The sequence below is a fragment of the Suncus etruscus genome, chromosome 12 (assembly GCF_024139225.1).
Source record: "Suncus etruscus isolate mSunEtr1 chromosome 12, mSunEtr1.pri.cur, whole genome shotgun sequence".
NCBI classification, from domain to species: Eukaryota; Metazoa; Chordata; class Mammalia; order Eulipotyphla; family Soricidae; genus Suncus; species Suncus etruscus.
In genome coordinates, this window is record NC_064859.1 from 77,524,210 (window position 1) to 77,549,410 (window position 25,201).

The window sequence follows — 25,201 nt, forward strand, 5'->3', positions numbered from 1 at the left end:
ACAACATTTGTTGAACACAAAAGACCAAACATGGTTTTATGAGTAACAGCACTGCCTGAGATACCTGAACCCCTGCACTACCAGAGATACTTATAGGAAAATAGACAGCAAACAAGCCATATTTGCCGGCTCATGAACTAAATGCTATGAGAGCAAAGTGAATAGAATAGAACTATTGCTCTATCTGTAATAGTTGTACAAATTGGGAAAGACTTCTTAGAGAAACTAAGAAGGGACATGAAGCGTTTAAGGCACATCACAGTATGTAAAGAAAGACATTCCTAGCAGAAGACCTGCAGAGGTGTGGAGAGGTTATCATATGACAGAGGAGTTGGAAAGATCACAATACCAAAATTAAGAGCATGAAAATTTTCATCTTGATATAGCTATATCTTCTGTATGTACAATTAATCTGACATATCCTCTTCTTCTATGGCCTGTTTTATAGATGGAAAAATGAGTAGTGGGTTATTAGGTGATTTTTCTCTCTAGTGTCTCATAGTTTAGGAAGTTGTTGACCTCGATATTGCCAAAGCTAGAAAGTTTGGACCAGAGTAATAGTATATTTAGTAGGACACTTGCTTTGCACATAGTCAGTCTGGGTCTGATCTCTGGCAACCCATATTGTCTCCTGAGCACCACCAGGATTAATTCCTCAGTGCAGAGTCAAGAGTAATCCCTAAGTCTACCAATGTGACATGAAAATTAAAAAAAAAAAAAACAACTAGGAAATTTTGGAGCTTTCTAAAACACTGTTATATGGTATTTATTTTCCTTTTAATAAGGTTCCAGACAACACCCTTCCTTTGTCCCACCACTGCATCATGCAGTAAATGAAGTCAAAGAAAAGAAAGAAAAATAAATCTTACACAACAAACCAAAACAACTCAAGGAACTCCTGCTCATGATATTAAGTGGTTACCATGATATCAAGCGGTGCCTTCATCTAGTTTTGTAATCTGTCCTGGGAAGCCTACTTGGTTGACTTTAGGGAAGAAAGAGTCAGCCAAAGTATAGCCAGGGCGCAGGCTCCAAGGTTGATTCTGTGCTTATACTGGGGGTTTAAACTAACCATCCACTTGGCTGTAGTCTGCAAGCCATGAATTATATAAAATTATATAAAAGTGAGTGGAAGGATCTTTACATTATTTTTCTTTTACTTCTTGCCTATTCTTTCTTCTGGAAAAAAAATTAATCAAAATATTTTTGGAATCCAAAGTCAACAGCCTGTGGTTGGCAAAAGCAGGTTGCCCTTCCTGATTGTCTTATGGCTTATTATTTGACTCTATTTTATCTTTTAAACTCTGCTGGATCATCGATGCTATTATTCTGCCTGCTGCATTCCTTAGGAAGGTCTTGGACATTCATCCATAACTGCTTTCTGACTGACTACCAGGCTTTGAGGTGAAAAGCAGAAAACTAACTCCTAGAGAGTGCTTCCTTGTGCCAAATGATCTCATCCCTCAGTGATATAAGAACTATTAGCATGATTAGCATTCCTATTTACAAATGAAAAAACCTGCTCTGTGTTTTGCTGCAAGCCGAAACCCCACATTCTAACGTTTATTTAAATAGAAATGCCTTCGTAGACATCTTTGATGCTTCGTCAAGGAGGAGCACTCTGAAATAAAGGAAAACCCAGATCACACCAGGGAACAAGACCATTACATAAAGAAAACTAACATAGATAACTTAAAAGTTCAGAGACCTTTCTCCTTTACTTTTTAAAATATATATGTATATATATATGTATATATATATATATATATGTATATATGTATATCAGGCTCCTGACAGTGAAATGCAATTGACAAGAGCTTTCTGTCCATGGTGAGGAGCAGCCTGCATCACTGTACAGTGATGTCCCTTTAAGGACCAGGGCAAATGCTTCTCTCCCTAGAGGTTTTCTGGTTTCCATGGTAATAGCTCAGCAATGTTCCTCCCAAAACTTTTGGACTCTGGTCCCTAGAACCTTGAATGTTTGAAGACAGAAGAAATTGAGATCAAATGAACTATTTGAGTGAACATGATTTAATATGTGGTATCCCTATGGGAAATGACATTAGATCATATAGTCATGTTCAGAGGAAAGGGCATCTGAAGACAGTGATAAGCTTATTTGGATAGAGAGAGACATCAAAGAAAGGAGTCTCCAGAGAAACTGATCCTTGAATCTTCCATGTCTGACCACCAGAAATGTAAGAAAGCAAATATTGTTTGTTATCCTTTGTGGTTTTCTGTTATGGCAGCCTGAGCAAGCCATCACATGCTTTAAATGATATTCTCATGTTACTAAACATAGATATGTCTATGGTTTATCCTACAAAGAAGAAACTGTGATAGTGAGTACTGTAAAGATATAACTGTTTTTAGGTTGGTGAAGAAAGGAGGCAGTAGCTTTGGAAAGCCAGATGACTCAATTTTATATAGACGTATTTCCAAAAACATAAATTCACAGGTAAATAACATAACATATATACCGAGTTTCTTATTTTCTCCTGTTTATGATAGTTTTTCTAACAAAGAGATTTAATTTTAACCACCTACAATTAGATATCACAAACCCTATTAAAATCTATTGGAAGTATTAAGGTAGGTTAAACCTCACAACTCAACTAACAGAGCTCTAGGCCCATAGTAATTACTTAGCTAATGCAGATTTGTTTCTTTTTTTTCTTATCCTGTCTCCTCTGAATCATTGTGCAGAGTAAACCTAAAATACCACCAGGCATCTAGGTTATGTGAAAATATAAATTAGACTTAATCAGAAAAATGCATTGTCTGATAGTCTCCCCCACTCCTGCCTCTGGTTTTTGGGTCACACCCAATTGTGAACTCAGTGCTTATTTCCGAAACTATGTTCAGAGATCACTCCTGGCAGGGCTCAGGGTACCATATGGGGTGCCAGGGTTGGCTGCATGCAAGGTAAGTGCCCTACCTGCTCCTTTCTTCTGTCTCTGATCCCTGTCCAGCAGTTCTAAAGGCCAAAAGTTCAAAATCCAAATGATGTCATCAGAGTTGACTTCTTCTGGAAATGGAGAAATCTGTCACATTGACTGGACCCTGAGCTACTCCTATTAAATATCTTTTTTGGTGAAGTCCATGAGGGTGTTTTGATGAGAGGAGCATTCAATCAAGTGAGTTAGTAATGAAGATTTTCTTTACTCATTTTTTGGAGGTGCCTAAACAGAACAAAAGGCACAAGAAGAAGGAATCCCTTTTAGGTTTTACTACCTCACTGATAGAACAGGAAACTCTCATCTCATTTTTCTCCTGCCCTCTGAAATTTATAACATTGGCTTTTTCAGTTTTCAGACTTAGACTGAATTATACCACTAACTTTCCTTCAGTTTATAGTTACTAGTCACTGAAATATATTGACCTCCAGAGTTAGCTGAGCTAATCGCACATAGTAAGTATTTTATATGCATATACATGGGTTCCGATCTATGCCTACTCATTTACATGTATATCCATGTTATCTTAGTTTATAACATCTGCAATAAATAGCTTTTGAAATAAAATCACATTCTGAGTTGTTTGGGGGTTAGGATTTCAATATATTATTTGGATGTGAGAACAAATCAGTCCACAGCAGTTTTTTCCAGTCAGGTTTGAATATTATTTAGAATCTCTCTGTACCTACATTTACAATCTTTCTGTGCCTATCTTTGGAATGAGTAACAAGAGAAACAAAACAAATAAAAATATTTCTACCTTCCCAGATAATCTTTCAATGCAAATTTTGAAGCATCTGGGCTTCTCTATATAAGACCTACTAGATACTGAATTGAGCAATTTAATTGTGACTTAATTTAACAATTCTGTTGATAAATAGAATTTCCTTTCTATTTGCCTACAGCATTTGAAGAAAAGAAAAAGTTCTCTGTATTGAAAAGTTTAAATTTTTGGAGCCCTCCATCAAGTATGCTTAAACATGGCTTCTCTTGGAATTGTCTAGAAATCTTTGGACAAAGTTGACACCCAGGATACATTGCAGCTAATTCAGTCAGACTTTTCAGGTGAAAGGGGAAGGTCAAAGGAACAAAGCCTCCTTTACTTACCAAGGTTTCCCAGGCTAAAGAAAATGAAATCAAAGTTAGGGATTGGGATGCCATACTTTAGGTTAATGAGAGTTTATCTCAAACTTTGCTCAAGTCCATTTGTGAAGGAAAATGACTACTGAAGAAGACATTTTGAGCCTTTTTCATTCAACCAAATATAACACAATGGTCTTCTAGTCACTAAAAGATTAGAAAAGCCCTGAACAAAATTGTGTTAAATATTCATTCCTTTAGTTTTCACACATGTGTATTTAAAATCGAGTAAAACCCATCTGTTTTTAATTTAGATTACTTAAAGTCTTGGAATGTTATTTTATAAAAAGCTCTCTGGTCCTTCAGGATTCCTTTGGAAGAGATCTGAATGCTAAACCTGGATGCTAAATAAAAAAGTTGAACTGGGCAATCATAATTGGAAGTTCAAAGGACCTATGTGTATGCAAGTATGTATCCCAGAAGTGAAAATTACCAGAAGATTGCTTCTTTACCTTCCTTTCTTCTTTACTTCTTTCCTTCCTTTTTTCCTTCCATCTTCCTTCTTTCCTTTTTCTTTTTTCTGTTTTAAAAGGACTGGGAATAATTCTTAGTCCTTTTGAACCTTGAAGGTTATGGATGAACTTGCTCACTCTCTTACTTTCTCTCTGTCTCACCCCATAAAACTATTCATTCATTTATCAAATCTAAGCTGATTTTTGCAAAGCACAAATCTTCTCTATGACCTCAGAAAGAAATAAATGTTAATGGAGATCATCATAATATTTTATAATTAGCATTTAAGAGGAAACATCTAATACAATCCCGTCATTTTATTGATGGAAAGGCAGAAACCAAGGAAAAATGAAAAAAGCAACTAAGTATCACATGAATAACAATTTACATATTCATGAAGAAATTATTTTCCTACTTTCTACATTATTTTTTCAAAACATCTTGTGACAAAATGTACATATAAAAATGAATATAAGCACACTACTTGATTGGATTTTTTGGCAATGCTACTGACTTGCAATAGATATCAGCAGCTTGCTCGTTTAATAGTAAGGACAGTCTTGTTCAACTATTAGACTGAAGGTGAAACAAGTCAGATCAATGACAGGAAGAGGATTACTGAAGACAAAGGTCATTAGATAATGACAAATATTAGATAATGGCAAAGATTTCCATAAGGAGTTAGTTCCAAGATCAGTGTATTGTTCAAGCATGGGAGGGAGTGCCATGTTGATTTGTGTTACTGAACCATATACAATATTGGTATTATATCATAAAATTCAAGATTTTGTTGAGTTCTTAGTTTTCGGTCACACCTGGCTATATTTATGGCTTACTCAGAGAACATTTCTTGAAGAACTTAGAGAGCAATATAGGATACCAGGGATGGAAACTGGATCTACTTCACTCAAAGCAAGTGCCTTACCTACTGAACTATTACCCCAACCCAAGAAAATTTTAAAATGATACATCTGGACACTGGCCCCTTCCAGATGGCACTATAGATATATTGCAGACATTACTATGATTTTATAATTTACCTGGTGGGTAGACATGCTGTAATGGTAGGACTGAGAAATGATGAGTAGAATAATTGGCATAAATACAGTAAAATGTGCAGAGGAGTGATATGTAAGAATGAGTCAATGAAGTTAATGACTAATTGGATAAGGGGTGAAAGAGGGGAAGTTTCTGGCTTAGGTGGCTTGGCAACTGATATATCTATTCATTGAACTGGAGAAAATATATGATTCAAAGCTAGTTTGATAGGAAATTGATAAATTCATGTCTAAACATTTTGAGGTTGACAGAAGTGGGGCCAGCAGGTAGAGATCATTGCGTCGGGTTATGTAAAAAGACTTAGTATTCAACAAGCTGTACTATATATCAGTATTTGTTAACTTAAATCCTCAGAGGTAAAATAAATCTCTGTCCAGAATACAGGCAACAACTAGATCATGGCAAGTCCTGAAAACATGACCTCATTTGCTGCCTTTCCTTACTCACCCTTAGTCAGATGCCTGTATTAAGGTATACCATAACCTGCACTAGCTGTTCTACAACCCCAGGGCTCATTCTTCTGAGGGTTGAAATATGCCACATTTTAATATCTTAGGGCTTATTCTAATACTGGAAATATGAATATATAGGAAAAAGACTGGGAGTGAAAGTAAATAACAAGGAATTCAGATGACAAAGAAATAAGTAATGAGAAGAGGTGGCACAAAAGATCTCTGTAGCTAGGTGGCTCTGATAGGAGGAAAAAAATAGATTTCTGTAGCAGGAGTGTCAGGAACTAGAAACAGATATAAGTAGAGATTTATATTTTGATCTCATCAAAAGTGTTGATAATATATTGGTCTCACTAAAAAGCAAAACAAATAACTAGGTCTGACATTATGACCTAGATGGTGTGAAATTTAGCTGATGCCAAACCACCTGGGAGGTCATCCCAAAGGCTCTGATCCACTTGCTGTACTTTATTAGAAAATATGTACTATTGGGTGGGGACTGATGAATTGTGAGACTCTAGAATAGGGAAGGCAATAGGGACAATAATTGTCAAGGTTTGGATCACTTAATAAATGGTCACTTAAAAATTCTCAAGGTCGGGCCCGGAGAGATAGCACAGCGGTGTTTGCCTTGCAAGCAGCCGATCCAGGACCAAAGGTAGTTGGCTCGAATCCCGGTGTCCCATATGGTCCCCCGTGCCTGCCAGGAGCTATTTCTGAGCAGATAGCCAGGAGTAACCCCTGAGCATCACCGGGTGTAGCCCAAAAACAAACAAACAAAAATTCTCAAGGTCACTTCCCCAGAAGTGACCATTCACCAAACAAGAAGCACATATTTACAATGTTAATTTCCCTGTGCATGCCTTCAAGAAAAATGTTTGAGCCAGAGGGATTGCATGAAGGTAGGGCATTTGCCTTGCGTGCAGAAGGACAGTGGTTCCAATTCCAGCATCCCATATAGTCCCCCGAGCCTGCTAGGAGCGATTTCTGAGCACAGAGCCAGGAGCCGAGTGTGATCCAAAAACCAAAAATTAAAAAACAAAAAATTTTCCTGAACAAGTCTAACCTCTACTCCCTTCAAGTAAAAGTTCATTAAATTGCCACAACCCCCAAAGAAAGACTTTATCCAGTCTAGAGTTGTCTTTGAAGGTGACACTGGATATCTAGTTCAGATCTTATAGTACACGGCAAACATGCTGGTGCCTAACATATATTTTCCCTATTTAATGCAGAAAGACTATGTTAGGTGTCTGTAATCAACATTGACTAAAATATTCTAGTCTGTCTGTGCTACTTAAGTATAATATATGTCTGCTTGTGTGATTCCTGTCACCATCAAATCTTTCCTATTTTCATAACTCTGGACACATTTGTAGCCCGAGGCACTTTTAAGATTCTAAATAGAACAGCCTTCTTGTCACATTGCCACCTTGAATTTTATAAGGAATTGTAGTGGTTTGTCAATAACTCTATTATTTTAATAAGTGCTACAAGCCCCAAGTGTTAAAGAACTTTGGTCTTTAATTACAAAGAATATGCCACACCCTTAACTAGCCGTATTTTCTTTTCTATATAGCAAGCAGAGATAAAAATTGCATAATTTTTTAAGACTAAACACTAAAACTGCTCCCAATGTATTAAATTTGTCTGTACGTTCTTTAACTGTATCAAGCAAGTACTCTAATATAAAGCTAATGTGTAAAGGAATGGCAACACCTTTGTGTTGGCCTTGGTGAGATAAACATTGGAGTTACTGTATTTAAGTATCTCTAAGTTTTTACAGTCTAATTCACTGAAAAGTAACTTCATTTTGGTGATGCAAAAAAGCCACCTGTATAATGGGTAAACGAGTTCTCCTTTTAAATTTGATACTTAATGACTCTTATCCATGGTGTTCCATGGATGCCTCCTTTAGCTGAGCTAAGCAAAAAAAATGCCAAACAATGAACAGAAGAGGGTAAGACAAACGTACATGCTCATAGGATACCTGTTTTGGCAAGGAAAAAAAAAATATAGCTAAGCAAAAAGAAAAAAAAAGTCGTTTTCGGAAAAAAGATTGGTTTCTTCTGCTTTGGTCAAAGGAAAAGCATGGCAAGTCCAGTGGTTCAATACCCTCCCACACTCACTCTAAGTGATTTCTTCACATGGGACCCAGATGCTTAATTTACAGCCCTATTTTTATAGACTTCCATATTTTATCTCTCTGTCTAGAAGATTGTGTAATAAGAAGTCTATTTAGAGATAGGGACGGTCCCGGTCTGATGTTAACAGGTTCATGGTTTGTAAAAGCAAGACTATTCTGAATCTAGGTCAGCAAAAGCAGAGTGAGGTTGATTTGGAGCGAGGTCGACTACCCCCGCTGATTCACCGTGTGGGCGCTCTTAAAGTGCAATAAACCATCCCTAGGAGAACAATGCCCCATTGTGAAAATCATAGCATTCCAGTGCCTGGGCTTCTAAATCTGCCCTGCTAAAGAGGCTGAACCCCCGTCCTGGAGTGGGGACTGCTCACTCACACGCGGTAGGGTTTTCTGTACAACTGCAGCTCAGCTCCTCTCCCTTCCTGTTGGAAGGTTAATTGGATGCAGCTGCATAGTCCCAACACTGAACTTGAATTAGCTTGGGAAAGAGGTGTGGGAAAAAGCCTTTCTCGCTGCTTTATTCTGGTATTCTGAGCCCATAGGCCACGGGAGATCTCTGAGATAGCAACTCAGAATCTCACTCAAGACATGTGTGTGTTTTCTCAACAGCCAAAACCAGGCTGTTCAAAACTGAAGTCATTCTTTAAGAATGCCTGCAGATTAAGTTTATCTGCAGCTTGAAACATTGGAAATAAAAATTAATACTAGGAAGGAGGGTCACAATGTGTAGCATTACTTCTTTCCCCAAAATTCTTTTACGTATATGATTAACTTTTAACTTTGTTCTGAAAGTCTGATGCTTTTTAAAACGAAGAGCAAAATTTCCAGGTGTCTGAATGCAAGACAGAGACCAAGGGATCAACACACAGTTGGGTGAGTGATCCATTCATTCTAGAACCACATGAGGCCAGTTATTTCAAATTATCTCAATCTTCATTTCCTCAGGTTACAAACTGAAATTGAGATTAAAAAGTATAATTAGATAGGTATGGAATTAGAATATTTTATTGCTTTTTTATTTGATCTACATGAATGTATTTACATTTAAAGGATTTCTCCAGATGGGAAGAAAGTTTACTCCTATGGTCCAGTTATCTATAGAATACTTTGGCTTCTCAATTGGGAATTGATAAGAAAACACTTCAATTTGCATGACCTAATTTTATTATCACATTTTTGGCATTTATTATTAATCTCATTGATTAGCCATGACATTTACTTAATTGCCAAAATCTACTTAATTTTTAGTAATGTTGACTCTTTCGTAAAAATATAAACTCATTCTCAAAGTTTAAAAATTTGACATAGTAGAGGAGGAAAGTCTATTCCTCCAAGCCTTAAATTATGCTGCTACATATTGTGGGTTGTAACTGTACAAAGGATTTAACTTTTCCAGTAAGTTGACCTACAGAGTAGGCACTTACGTGAACTGGATGCCTCCTGTGACGTATCATACTTTACATTAAATTTATCTCAGGGACATCTCATTTTAGCTTCCCTAAAGAGTGAGACAATGCTATCTCTACTCTAAAGATGAAGACACTGAAAGTTGTTGTTTCAACTTACTCTTACTTGCAGATGATGAGTTGAGAGGTTATCCCAATACTGATTCTAAAGTCATATACATTTTTTAATTTAAAAAAAAAAACAGGGTCCAGAGAGATAGCACAGCAATAGGGCGTTTGCCTTGCATGCAGCTGATTCAGGACAGATTGTGGTTCGAATCCTGGCATCCCATATGGTCCCCAGTGCTTGCCAGGAGCTATTTCTGAACGCAGAGCCAGGAGTAACACCTGATGTGACCCAAAAACAAAAACAACAACAAAAACAAGCAAACAAACAAAAACTATACCAGGCTGCTTCTCCATCCAGGTGAATATGCACACCAAATAATGAGCTTTGTCAATTTATCATCATTTCTTCTTTATTTGTTTGCTCGCTCAGTCATATGTGTTGAACAGCTTCTAATAGTGTGGTTCTGAAGAGAGACCCTGAGGTGTTTTCTGGCTCCATAGCTCCAAAGTGTACCATTACTTCCATTACTTCAAAGCACCACAATTGCACCACATGTTTAATAATGGTTAGAAAAAAACAGTATATAAAGCTAATTCACTGCATGCCACAAATCAATAATTCTTTCTTCTCATAACAGTTATAATGGTGCTTTAGCTAGATTCAGATAAGATCAAAAAGAAGGTTTAGAATAGAACTAAACAATTATTAACTCTTGTTCAAGTTGTTTGTACATGCAATTATAGAAGTTCTTTTTTTTTTTTTTTTTTTGGTTTTTGGGCCACACCCTGTGACGCTCAGGGGTTACTCCTGGCTATGCGCTCAGAAGTTGCTCCTGGCTTCTTGGGGGACCATATGGGATGCCGGGGGATCGAACCGCGGTCCGTCCTAGGCTAGCGCAGGCAAGGCAGGCACCTTACCTCCAGCGCCACCGCCCGGCCCCTATAGAAGTTCTTAATATATAAATTCGCTTGTGCAAATAGGAATTACATCAATTTAAACTATATTTGTTATTTAACTTTAATTGTAATATTGGAGCTGTTAAACTCTAGATCAAAAATCAATAAAAATTACCACCTCTTTAAGCAGAGATGAACGACAAAACTAAATTTACCCTTCCATGTGAAAAAAAATAAAACTAACTAAAAACCAAACTATTATGTATAAGGCATGTTATTATTTTCAGGTTCTGAACAGCAAGATATAAAAGACAATGTCTACTAAGAACAAAAAACAGGGGCCGGGCGGTGGCGCTGGAGGTAAGGTGCCTGCCTTGCCTGCGCTAGCCTAGGACGGACCACGGTTCGATCCACCGGCGTCCCATATGGTCCCCCAAGCCAGGAGCAACTTCTGAGCGCATAGCCAGGAGTAACCCCTGAGCGTCACAGGGTGTGGCCCAAAAACCAAAAAAAAAAAAAAAAAAGAATAAAAAACAAATTACATAAACTCTAAAATTAATTTACAACAGCTAGCAAACTATGACGCCAGAATAAAACCTAAACTACTTCTAGTATGCTAGAAAAAAAAAGCTAAGATTTTAGAAAACAACAACAATAACAACAAAAGAAAGTTAAAACTGTAGAACAGTGAACCAAAGAGGAGAAATGAAACAGAAAGAAGATCCTGGAGAAATATAAAGGATCCACCACAATATTAATTAATAAATAATAATTTAATATGAATAGTTAAGTTTCCACCACAATATTATCATAAGTATGTAATAATGATGGCAAAATTTGAGATAAAGGCCACTTAAAGAATGGGTACAGAAATCAATACTCAGACATGACTGAAATAGTATCTTTTTTCCCCAGATTAGGAAAATTCATTATGAGGCTGGCGAGGTGGCGCTAGAGGTAAGGTGTCTAGAGGCAAGTGTAGCCAAGGAAGGACTGCGGTTCGATCCCCCGGCGTTCCATATGGTTCCCCCAAGCCAGGGGCAAATTTTGAGCGCTTAGTCAGGAGTAACTCCTGAGCATCAAATGGATGTGGCCCGAAAAAAAAAAAGAAAATTCATTATTTCATGAAAACTTAGCAGATATTAAGGAAAGTCGTGTCTCCGTAATAAAAAACTTGGTCTTAAATGGTTTGTATCTGACTTAAAAAATTATAAAAGCAAGATTCTTGGGGACCAAACTTTTTCCAAAGAATGAAATTTCAAAACTAATCTCAATAATATTAACAAGAGTAAAATAAATAAAAATCCATTATCTGGAGAGATAGCATGGAGGTAAGGCATTTGCCTTTCATGCAGAAGTCATCGGTTTGAATCCCGGCACCCATATGGTCCCCCGAGCCTGCCAGGAGTGATTTCTGAGCATAGAGCCAGGAGTAACCCCTGAGCGCTGCCGGGTGTGACCCAAAAAAAACAAAACAAAACAAAAAAAATCCATTATCTGATAAGATAAAATTTATAATGTCTAGCATCTTACTAGAATTTTTAATAAAGAACAGGGATAAAGTGTAGAATTGATAAAGACATTAAAGTAATCATTATAAACACAGTTCAAATATTCAAAAAGTTAAGTAGAGATACATTTTCAAAAAAAAAATGGGGCCCAGAGAGATAGCACAGCGGTGTTTGCCTAGCAAGCAGCCGATCCAGGACCTAAGGTGGTTGATTCAAATCCCGGTGTCCCATATGGTCCCCCGTGCCTGCCAGGAGCTATTTCTGAGCAGATAGCCAGGAGTAACCCCTGAGCACCGCCGGGTGTGGCCCAAAAACCAAAAAAAATGTATATATATATATTTTTTTTCTTACATTTTTACTTACCTAATTAAAGTACCACAATTTACAGTTATTCATAGTTGAGTTTCGGATATTCAGTATTTCAGCATCAACCCTACTGCCTCTGTCAAATTCTCGCTACAAAGAGTATATATATATATATATATTTTTTTTTTTTGTCTGCTTTAGCTCTTTATTTGGGCCGCTGTCCTCCATGCCTTCCTAGAGGAAGGCGTGTGCCGGGCCTGCAGGAGGAAGAAGAGAGACAGGAGGAGAAGAATGTGCAAGTAGGCAAGAATGAAACCCTGTCCTCTGCCATCAAAGAGTATATTTTTAAAAAAATTTTGGACAACATGCAGTGGTACTTAAGACTTATTCCTGATTCTGTGGTCAGGGATCACTCCTAGTGGACATGAGAGATCATATTAAATGCTGGAGATCAAACCTAAATCAACCATGTGCAACGCATATCCCTTATCTACTGTACTGTCTCCCCAGCCTGAGACAGGAGGTATTTTAAAGCACATAAACTGAAAATTCTAGAATTGGCCAACTCCAAAGACTCTCTCTATTCTTGAGAGAAATATCAATCAAGCTGTTAAAAAATTATGGGTTCACCAGCGACAGAGATGAAAGCTGCTAATCTTAAGAGGAGAAGCTGAGCCAGGTCCCTGCACTGTGGAGATCAAGCCAGCTGCATCCATTACCTGCAAAAAATGCTACACCAATAGCTGTGCTTCACCAGGCATCTATGGCTCATTGCAGCAACTCCAATCCAACAAAAACCTCAGGTATGCTGGTATTTGGACAGACATCACAGGAGTTTTTTTCAAGTGAATTTAGACAACCTCTCTCAATTCCCCCTGCCTTCTCATACTTACAGATGCCCTGACAGCTGAAAACTACGCCCCACAAAAGCCACAGTATCAGCAATAGTGTGCAATTTCTTGACCTTGGGGCAGAATTCTTGGCGATACACAACTCCAATTTTGTTAAATACTGTCATCCTCATAAGAATACACCAATTTAGACTCTAATGTTTGGTCACAACCAAAGGAAGTAAGAGAATGATCAACTAGCAACAAGAGCCTACTAAAGCTTTTGACAATAAGTTAATGACTTCATTGCAAGATGCAATAGTTTTCACAGATTTTCTTGTTGCTGTACTCTCTTTTTTTCTTCATTTTTTCTTTCTCTCTTTTCTTTTCTCCTTTCCTTTCCTTTTTATTGTGTGTGTGAGTTTTGTGTATGTATGTGAGTGTGTGTGTGTGTGTGTGTGTGTGTGTGTGTGTCTATTTTCGGTCACATCCGGCAGTGCTCAGGGGTTACTCTTGGCTCTCTGCTCATATCTCGATCCTGGCAGGCTCAGGGGACCAAATGGGATGCAGGGATTCGAACCACCATCCTTCTGCATGCAAAGCATATGCCTTACCTCCATACTATTTCTCTGGCCCCCTTCATTTTCCTTTTTATTAATAATTTCAGTCCCACTTACCAGGAATAAATATATTGTGATCAATTGTCAACTATGTGATGCATGGTATTTAAATAAAGTAATTCATATTTTAAAAAAAAACTTCTAGGGATAATAATCACAATGTATCAGATAAAAACTAAAAACTTTTGGTATGAACAATGTCAGACTACACTGAGAATGACCTTGAAGTACAGTAATAAGAATAATTAAAATGAACTAGAAGCAGAATGATTTTTAAATAAGGACAAAGTAATAATTTTACCAAAAAAGCAATTTTAGTTACTTGAAAATAAGACAGTTGATTCCCCTAATGAAGTAAAGGTGGGATTTGATGGAAAGAGTGTTGTGGCCTTTGTAAGGGAAGGGGAACACTGATGATAGGTGTGGTATTGAAATGATGTGCATGAGAAGACACTATTAATAGAATTGTAAGCTATATAATTTCAATACTTTTATTAAAAACATGAATCTAAAAAATCAGAAAAATCGAAAGAAAATAATAAGAACATTAACAAGATATAAAGTACTTTAAAACTCAATATATATTGTGTTTTCACTGTAGGAAGAAAACGAAGGGAGAAATAATTTAAGAAAAAATGTCCATCTATAATATAATTATGTATTCTTTCTGACCAAGTAACTTACCCTTTTAAACAAGACAAAATCATTCAATCAGAGAAATCCTTGGAGCTGGACTCTCAATTTATCTCTAAATAATCTTCTTGATAAATTTCTCTTTAGGGCCAGAGTGTGGTTGGCCCAGATTTGATTCCTCTCCCCAGTATCCCACATAGTCCCAAACCCACAAAAAGTGGTCCCAAGTATAGCATCTAGAATGACCACTGAGCACCTACCAGGGATGGCCCAAAATCAAACAGAAAAATTATTTAAAATATTATCTTTTAAATTTTGAAAATTAAGGAAAATATCAAAATTTTCTGAAACAAATAAAACTATAAATTCATTGATACAAGAAATAGTAAGATAGTAATGTCACTGCTTACAACTAGCTGTAAAGAATAGCTCTATAACAGCCACAATGGCCTTGGAAGATAGCTAAGGGGCTACTGGTGCATGATTTGTATGCACAGGGACCCAAAATACCCCTGATCAGTATAACCAGGAGTAGCCACTTGCCCTTGGTCATTGTTGGTGAGGCCCTCCTAAAAATAATTAAGATTATGCATATTTAAAATTTGCAAGAGCATTGGACTGGAGTGGTAGCACAGTAGTAGGGTGTTTGCCTTGTGTACGACTGACACAGGATGAACACGGGTTCAATCCCCCCAGCCAAGAGCGATTTCTGAGCATAAAGTCAAGAGTAACTCCTGAGCATTTTTGGGTGTGGCCCCCAGAATAACTAAAAAATTAAGTAAATAAAAATATAAAATGTTCAAGAGCAAAGAAAAGTAAAAGTGTATTTTCATCAGAAATAATGGCAGCAAGAAGATAATGAAGAAACACTGGCACAAAATTTTATTCCCAGGAAAGCTTTAGAAAAGCAAAAGAAAAAATAATTGAGAAAAACAAATGCTAAAAGTCTCATCACAACCCACTTAAAAACCTTTAAGGGAAAAAAATGTCTTATCATATAAAATGCTGCTATCTAAAATATGTAAAACATAGGTAGAATTCTAGGAAATAAAAACTTTTTAAAAAAGGCAAAAGATAAAAAGAAACCTTATTATCTACCATCAGAAAAATCAACATCAAAATACTGAGACTAGCACACTCAAAAAATAAATAAAACCAATTGTTGGAGTGTATGTAGGGAAAAAGGAAACTTCATTCACTGTTGGTGAGGATGTTCACTGCTCCAAACTTTTTTAAAACAAAATGGCCACTTCTCAAAAACTTGGAATTGAGCTCCCGTAAGACCAAGTAATTCCACTAGTGGGCTTTTTCCTCCAAGATCTAAAATAGAAAGTTACACTCCTTTGTTCACTGCAACATTATTCACAATAGCCAAGAATTGGAAATAGTGCAAATGTCTGCATTATAAGAATAGACAAGGTTAAAAGGAAACTATGGGGGTCCGGGAAGGTGGCGCTAGAGGTAAGGTGTCTGCCTTGCAAGCGCTAGCATAGGACGAACCGAGGTTCGATCCCCCGGCGTCCCATATGGTCCCCCAAAGCCAGGAGCGATTTCTGAGGGCATAGCCAGGAGTAACCCCTGAGTGTCAAACAGGTGTGGCCCCCAAAAAAAACAAAAAAAAACAAAAAAGGAACTATGATATATGTACACAATGTATAAGAAAAAAATGAAATTTGCTACTACATGGCTGAAGCTCTAGGTAGTATAAAGTTGAGTGAATTTACTCAGAAGGAGAGGGGTCAGTCACAGCATAGTGTCTCTAATATACAGAATATAAAAATCATTGCAAGGTAATATTCAAGCCCCAAAGGCAACAGAAACTGTGACCTTGTCTTTAGTAGGAAGCTTACCACAGAGAGAGGCACAGGAGGTACATTTAGATAATAGCGGAGGGAAGGTGACAACTGTGGGGAAGGGTGGTGCTGGAATATGTCATTTTTGAACACTAATAATAGTTTTCAAACCATGGTGTCCAAAATAAAATAATTTTTAAATGTCAGTTTGTGCAAAAATCAATGCTGTCAAATAAAAATATGAATCTAGGCTAAAGAACGAAAGCATTTGGAACACTTACTAGAAATAAAATGTGTTTTACACAAATCTATTATTTAAGTTAGTAGGCTGTAAACTCAAACACGAGGTATCATAAAATATGTATATAAAATATATGACAATAATAACAAAGTTTAAGACAAGACTGGAAAATATATAACATTAAAGTTTATAGACCATATATAAAGTGGCATGCTATCATTTATAGAGTCTAATAAGTTAGAGACTATGTAAACCCTAAAGCAGCCACTAAATTAACATAGATAATTTTAGCTAATAAGTCAAGAAATGATAATGCAATCATTAAAAAACACAAATAGACTAAATTATAAAGATAGAAAATAAATGATGTAGTGCTGTCAAACATAAGTTCACTAGTCTCTAATGTCTGACAACATATTTTAGAGAAAAAAATCTACTAGGAATAAAATATTTTATAATGATAAACATAAAACTTTTTATAATAAAACTCATGTACAAAAATATTATTCTAGATTCCATTAAAAAATTTGGGGCCGGAGAGATAGCATGGAGGTAAGGCATTTACCTTTCATGCAGAAGGTCATCGGTTCGAATCCCGGCGTCCCATATGGTCCCCCGTGCATGCCAGGAGCAATTTCTGAGCACAGAGCCAGGAAAAACCCCTGAGCATTGCCGGGTGTGACCCAAAAACCACAAAAAAAAAAAAAAAAATTTAAAAAATATCTGAGTAAGTCGGAATAAATACTCTATTTATGGGTCAAAAGACTTAATATAATTAAAATGTGAATTTTTCCCCCCAGTAACTTGTAGCTTCTATTCATCCAATAAAAACTCTAACTGGGACATAGAAAAGCTGGTAGAGGAGGTAGGTCACGTACTTTGTGCCAACCTAGATTTGATTCTTGACATCCCATATGTTATCCTGATCACTTCCATTAGAGATTGCTGATCACAAAGCTAGAAATAAGCCCTGACCAAAGCTGAATGTGGCCTCAAAACAAAATAAGCCAAACCAAACCAAAACAAACAAGCAAACAAAAGCTCCAAGTGGCATTTTAGTAGTAGTCAATACATTGATTCTAAAATTTATGTGAAACCACACAGGATCCATAATAAACAAAAGATATTTTTAAAAGAATTACAAAGTTAGAAGACCAATAATCCTTTATTTTAAGACTTACTATAAAGATAGAGTTATTAAGACAGTATGATATAGTGCAAATATGGAAAGACAAATCAATAAAACAATAGAATTCAAAAATTGATCCACACATAATGGATTTTTAGCAAAGATGCAAAAATAATTCAATGTAAAAAGGATAGTCTTTTTAAAAAATGATGCTATAATAATTTTTTGTCCTTATCTAAAAGTAAAATAAAGTAAATTTAGATCCAACATTTCTTGCACTATGTAAATATAAAAAAAAAACAAATGTATTTTAGAATTAGAAGTGAAAACTAAAGCTAGAAAAACCCTATAATAAAACTTTTATAACCTTTATGAGCTTAGGTTAGGAGATTATATAATGCTGAAAAATAGAATCCATAACAGGACACATTTGTAAATTTGACTTCATCAAATTTAAAGACTGTAGAAAATGGAAAACTTAGACTCAAGAATTAAAAAACATTTATTAGATATGTCACCCAAAAGCCTAGTACCCAGTACAACAAACCTTAAAAATTTAATAACAGGACCATTAAGTTACTCAATGTGCTGTAGCTCTTGCTTTGCATGTAGGAGGCTTGAATTCAATCCCTGGTACAATCTTAAATACCACTCAAAGCAATGCAGAATACCAAGTAGGAGTTGCTCCTGAACACTCCTGAAGAGCCAAATATTCAATAAAACAGAAAAAATAGCCCTATAACAAAAAACTAAGAAAAAAATTTGATCAACATTCATTGAAAAATTTAGTAACACACATACAATGATGACAAAAAATAAACTCTGTCACTAGTGATTAGGGAATTACAAATTAAAACCTCAGTGAAGCAACACAATTAGCAATACTATATATTAGTATTGCTAAAATTAAAAAGAATTATCATATGCATAATAATTTGGGGACCACACCTGAAAGTACCCAGGCATTACTTCTGACTCTACACTCAGGGATCACTCTAGGCGGGACTTGGGGAACCCCATCAAATGCCAGGGATAAACCCAGGTTGGCCACATACAAGATACATGCCCTACCCACTATCCTATTGCTCAGACCCTATCATGTGGGAATCTTAAATATTCCTACCTTGCTATAAAATAGTGAAATCACTTTAAAATGTCATGATGTATGTATCTTATTCATTCTATTCCTACTCAGTCATTTACCCAAGAGGAAATAGTCTATCCACACAAATATTTCTTCAAAATTGTTAATTCACTTTAACTGTAATAGACCAAATCCAGACACAACCGAAATGCAAGCTGATGGAACACTGTAATCTAGCTATATAAAAAAGGAACAGAATATTGCTACACCGTGGATTACTCTGAGTTATTCTGAAAAAGATAGAAACTATGTGGGACCAGAGAAATAGCACAGTGTATGAGACTTGTCTCAGATGCAACAGACCCGAGTTCTGAGCACCAATGTCTGAATGCAGAGTCAGAAGTAAACCCTGGACACAGCTGAGTAGAGCCCAAAAAGCAAAAATAAAAAAAATTAGACTGCTATTGTAGCAAATACATGAAGGAATCAATGTGCTGTTTGAGGAAGAGAGGCAGCCCTGGGGAATAGAAGCAAGAAGAGATAACAAAGGAGCAAAATGATAGGTGGGAATCAACAGTTTTATCATTATCTTGAATTTAATGACAGTTTATATCTAGACCAGAAAAAGTTCATAGTATATATACCTGGGCCAAAATTACTAAACATAATTTGAATAGGTTTGCTTTACTGTAGAGAATATATTAAAGAATAGTTCTAAGCATATATATTGTAAGTTTTTAAGAATAGTTCTATTTAAAATACCATCAATTTTTAAAAAGTCACATTTCAAAACTGTAAATTGTTCAAAATAAGCCAAAAGATATGAATGTTATACAGCTATTCTGAATCGGTTCTGGTTGTCATATTGACTAGAAAGCCTGAAGGAAAAACCATGACAGTTTAGCTGAACAGAAATCAGACCCCTTCGAATCTATATATTTCTCATAACAATTTTACTGTGAGAAGGAAGGCAGCTCTTTCCTGGATCTTTTTGTGTATTTCTTCATTCTGAGAAAGCCCATCTAGCTTCCTGAAATGTGTAGGTGAAACTGGCTGGAGCTATATGAACAGGACAGGAAGTTACAGAAACAAAAATAATAGCATAAATTCAACCATAAACTTACAAACCGGAGAAGGGGATTTGAAAGATAAAGCAGTGGGGGAGCGTGCTTGCCTTGCATGTGGCTAACCTGGGTTTGATCCTGGGACCATACATGCTCCCCCCCCAACCCATTGCCTTGTCCCTATGAGTGATCCCTGAGCACAGACCCTAGCAGGGGTCTCAAACTCAATTTACCTGGGGGCCGCAGGAAGCAAAATCGGGGTGATCCTTGAGTGCAAAGTCAGTAGTAAGCCTTGAACATTGGGGGGTGTAACCCAAACAACTAAAACAAAACAAAACAAAAAAAGATTCCTCTAGGGCAGGGCCACAACATGTTGTACGGAGGGAGGGCCGTTTGCAGCCTGGGGGCCGCAGGTTTGAGACCCCTGCGGGGGCCTAGAGTAAGCCAAGAGCTCTGCTGGGAGTGGCATCAAAACAAGAACAGAGGGCCCTGAGCTTTAGCACAGGGGTGGAGCCTTTGTCTTGTTCACGGCTGACCCAGGACAGACCTGGGTTCAATCCCTGGCGTCCCATATAATCCCTCTAGCCAAGAGCAATTTTTAAGCGCAGAGCCAAAAGTGACCCCTGAGTGCTGCTGGGTATGTCCCCCCCAAACAAACAAACAAGCAAACAAAAAGAACAGAGGGATAGGGAGTAGGGATGGATTTTGATGCTCTTGGACATACAACTCAATGGTTCACTTTAACTTTACAGAGTGGCTTCACGTCTGATTGTGGGATAAATACCTATCCCAAAAATTCTTGGACCTATGGAAACTCCATCCTACCAACCCTCACTTTCATAGGTTAAATTCAATCATTCTGCTCACTTCTTTCCAGTTTGCTGGAAAGCTAACCCAGAGATTGAAAGAATAAAACCCAAAAGACCCTCATCTCACAATATTGCTGAATCTGTTTTATAACATTTTTAATTGTAAAAGATAAACTATTAATTTTTTTTCTCATTTTGGAACCATACCTTAAAGTGTTCAGGACTTGCTCCTGGCTTTGTGCTCACTTTTAGTGGTATTCAGGATACCATTTGCAAGATAATATCCTTTAGCCTTCTTCTAACTCTGTTTCATAAAGCTGTAAATATATAAGGTATATAAAGATAATTTTTTCAGCTAATATTACTAATTTGCTTTGAAGTCCCAGAACTGTGATGGGTGTTGGGATAATAAATATGAAATTGACCCTTGAGAAAAGTGTGAATTAGAAGGAATAACTATGAAATGATGCATTAAAATGATCATTATATTTAAGAATAAACTATAATCCATGTCGTGGGAGCTTAGAGTTAGTAGAATCAAGTTAGACCCACAAGTAGTCACAGATGAAGAGAATGTTTTATCTGGACTATGTAGAAAGCATAGATCAGTCCAATAAATGAGCCACCAGAAATACTGCTACACTTTTAGGATGCAACAATGCTAAAGAAAAAATATATAGTGACAAATGGATATTTCTGACCTTTAACTGAAAATCCAATATGGTTGGAAGATGATATGAGCGTGGACTTGGATCTAAAGTAGCCTTATATCCAGAGCCTCTGTAAGCCACCAGAACGGGGAAACTTTTTTTCATTAGAAAAATGTTTGAAAAATTTATCTCTCATCTTGGCTTTAATTCTGTAATCTCATAACCCTTCCATATATGGACAATGAAGTCTCTCGTGTCTCCGAGTTTGTTTATTCACCCATAAACCTGATATTGAATATTTTAAGAGCCTGGGTGATACAATATCTATGACATACATAGAAGAAAATTTGTTCCTTAAGTACAGAATAGGTTTGGGTCCAAAGTTCAGACACTAAATATAGTCAAAGATAAAGAGAAATGATCCAGAAGTGAATATCTTAAAGTAATGTTCAAGAAAATGATAGGTTTTATGTATGAACAAACTTCCAGCAGTGTTAAATGATATTCATAGTGAAATTGGCATGCAACATAGAAACCAACTCACTTTTTATACTCCCATCACCCTAGTCACAGGGGAGAAGACAGGATAATCAAAAACTCGGCAGAACTGTAAAAGCATTACAGTGCAAAGGCTTTATCTTTAAGCTTGTACCAATTGCTAATGGCCTGTCCTGTGGTCCAAATAGTCAGCTTCTCTGTGATAATGGAGAAATTATGCCTGTTAAAATTTTATTTTGCAGAATAGAAACTTCCTTAAAAGGTCAAGTAATAAGATTCAAGATTGATTCATGAAACAAATTGCAAATTCTGTAATGTCAGTAAAAAAAAATCTTATATCATGAAATCAGTCAGAACCAGATTGGGGTTGGGGAATGGAGAGAGAGTACAGTGGTTAAGACATTTGTTTGTATGCAGCTGAACTAAGCTCAATTTCTGGTATCTCATATAGTCCCCCTGAGCACCATCGTGAATGATACCTAAGCACAGAGTCATGAGTAAGCTCTGAGTACTACCAGGTTTGCCTCCCCACCAAAAAGACAAAGCAAATAAATTAAAGAACCCCATTGGAATCTGAGCTATATAAATAATCATGAGCAGTTTATCTTCTCTGCCTTTACTCATGAAATAGAAATAAGAGTATCTAGTCTACAGGAATGACAGAATCTAGTTTAAAGGAATATCTCATGCAAATAATTGCTATAAAAAGTAAAGATAATGCATGCAAAAAAAGACTTGGAATGCTACATGGTACAAATAGTACAAATTAAGAGCTTGTTGAGTCCAGGATAGTACATATATTGAGGCCCAAAATTTAGCCTCTGGTAACATATAACAAAGACTTCCATGTGCATGAGATAGGATTATAATGATAATATAAGTAAAAAGGGAGAAAGTCAAATTGTCCCCAGAAATTCTTTAGAATGTTCTGTGAAAGAAGTCAATATATCTTTTAGAAAATGCAACACAGCAAGAACTCCATATTGAGTGTATATATGTTTCCAACTCAAAATGACATCCTAGAATTTCTTAATTATAATAACTCTGAACCATCCTAAAATGCCAGCATTATGGGATGAGGCTCCAAACTGTCCTTGGGGGCTCAGGAGCACCTCCCAATGATTATGGCCAATCCGGCTAGTAGCTCCATGAAAGAACTTTAGACCCTTTAGAATGCAGTACTGCTTGGGCCCTGTAGTAAAGGAGATTACCCATGTCACTCCAAAAGTTTTCTGTGGCCCCCAGGGTTATACCTGATGATATTTACAGGTGGGGGAGTAAGGGAAGATGGGGGCACTACTGGACTTCACCTACTTATGTATGGTACCATGGCTTGCCAGGGAATGTGTTGAGGTACAAGACTTTTGTACTTTGTCTGGCCCCATGCAAAAAATTTCCTTCATTTCCTCTTCCTCCTTCTGGTGGTATATAAGAGCATATTTTCTCTTGTACTTGGTTCTATCTTAGATGAAAAAACTATAAAGTTATCATACAAAGAAGATATAGCATGACTACACAAAATTGTTAAGATTATTTTATTTCTTCCTCAACCTGGATCTGCACTCATAGAAATACTTTGAATACTTACCTTCAATTACCTTAATATCTGTTACTAAAATGGAAAGTGATGAGATGAGTGGCCTAGGAAGGATACTCTTAGGATATCAATAATAGAACCTATTTTACACTTCCATTGCTTGAATATTTGATCAGCAAACTTGAAAATGCCTGAGTCTAATCACTTAAGGGCGCTTTGGCAAAATACAATCTCTCAACTGGAAAAATCTATGGGGAAGATTCAAACCACGGTGATCTCATCACATTTCCGTCCCTTTGCAAGGCTCTGCCAGGGCAGCCAGTCTGTCTCCTCTGGGAGCTCCCTATTCGCTCTCTCACTCTTTCTCTCCCCACTAAATGCAGCCTCCTCACCTCCTCCCTAGAATGAAATCACCCTCATGTGTCAGCACTGCCATTACCTTTAGATCCCATCCCTTGCTCTGTTCTCTGTGTCAAAAGGGCCGAGCTGGTCCAGGCTACTTTATTTGGGGCAGTATTTATCTAGCTTGGAAGTCAAGCAATATAAAATGAAAGATGAAGGCAAAAGATGCCAAGGGAAGAAGGACACAACTAGAACTTTCCTTTCCTTTTCTCTCTCTCTGCTTCCAAAGGTGTCCCGGAAACAGCTAGCTCTGCCTGCTCTGTTTCCAACTTCTCCCGGGAAACTCATGATGGCTTCAACATGTTCCAGGTGACCCTAACACTTTGGCGATGATTGTTCTCTATCCATCATTTGTCTTTCCAGCTGATGAGTGGGAGGGATGTACTATTATTCCAATTTCTGCGTTGCCTCTTTGTTCTTGGGTAGCTCTCAACTTTCTATCCCAGTATAACCAATTTCCCATAAATTCCTGATTTGTTTATCTGGTTGGACAGTGACTACAAACCAGTATCCTCAATAATAACATGAGCGGTTGGAAGTCAGGAATCCTCCCACACTTTTTTCCACAACTATTTGAGTGGGCACCTGATAAATTGTCATGTAGTTGAACCCAAGTAAATCAAATAGAATCTAATTTGACAAAACTGATAGTTTTAAGAAGTCCTTGCTCACTTTAAATGGCGGCATGTATAATATTAAGTTAGGTTATTTAATATGAAGTAATGTGGCTATTTAGACTGTTGTCAAACCAATTATACAACTACAGTAAATCTGGACTTGAGAAAGTATCTAACTGATATTATTTCCAGGATCAAGGGCATCCACAAAAATATTTCCTTGGAACAATCACTGAATATTTATTGACCCCCTGATAGGCAAATTTTTGAAATCATTTCCAAACCCCTCTACTAGCTTCTGGTACAAAGTAGAGGTACCGTTTTAAACACATGAAAACAAATGATCATAAATATTAAGTGGAGATGGAGCTACAGTGAGTAAGGTGCTTGCCTTGCATGCAGATGACTAGGGTTTGAAACTGAGAACTACATATGGCTCCCCAAGCAGTCAGGAGTGAACCTTTTTGTTCAGAACTAAGCAGAAGCTCTGAGCACCTCCAGGTGTGGCAAAACAAAACAACAAAACAAAATAAATGTTAAATAACTACTTGAATTTCACACATCTAGATAGTAATAGTCAGTTTAAATTTTAATCCAGTGATTTTAAACTTTAAGAGCTATAAAACAGAAGCATCTGTATTTTTTTCAATTTTTAATTAGACTCTAGAATTCACAATAATTTTAATAACTGAGGCATGCAATCTCCAACAATACCATCCTCACCACCAGAGTGTCGGCATCCCCGCATTAAAGTCTCAAGGTTTCCTCCCTCCCACCACCTTCAACAGATGCCCCTGCTAAATTAAATTCTATGGACTCTCAGGGTTTTTACCATGGACCATTGTTTATTCCCATATGTTCTTGT